This window comes from Propithecus coquereli, unplaced genomic scaffold (assembly GCF_000956105.1).
Source record: "Propithecus coquereli isolate 6110/MARCELLA unplaced genomic scaffold, Pcoq_1.0 Scaffold577, whole genome shotgun sequence".
NCBI classification, from domain to species: domain Eukaryota; kingdom Metazoa; phylum Chordata; class Mammalia; order Primates; family Indriidae; genus Propithecus; species Propithecus coquereli.
This window is the reverse complement of record NW_012151696.1, coordinates 351,959-352,487: the sequence shown is the minus strand read 5'-3', so window position 1 is coordinate 352,487 and position 529 is coordinate 351,959.

Here is a 529-nt window from a genome sequence, read left to right as displayed (position 1 = left end):
TTTGAGACAGGCTCTCACTCTGTTGCCCAGGCTAGAGTGCAGTGGCATCATCATAGCTCAACCTCAAACTCCTGGGCTCAAGCAATCCTCCTGCCTCAGCTTCCGGAGTAGCTATGACTATAGACAGGTGCCAGTATGCTTGGCTAATTTTTCTAATTTTTGAGAAGATGGAATCTCCCTGTTTTGCTCAGACTGGACTCAAACTCCTGGCCTCAAGAGATGCTTTTGCTTTGGCCTCCCAAAGTGCTAGGATTATAGGCATGAGCCATTGAACCTTGTCACCCAATCTATTTTTTAATTAGGAAAAATGTGAAAAAATGTTTGCCTATTAATCAGATAAAGTAAGGGCAGGAAGAAATCCTCTAAAGCTTTAATTTAAAGCAAGCATGCACCAACTAACAGGAAGAGCCAAGTGGAAATTCTTTAAATCCTTGGTCAAACTAGTAAATCAAAAGCAGTGCCATATTCTGGAAAGATTTGTAGAGTTTAGTGCCACCATCAAAGATTTAAAGGATATAGAGTTGGATTC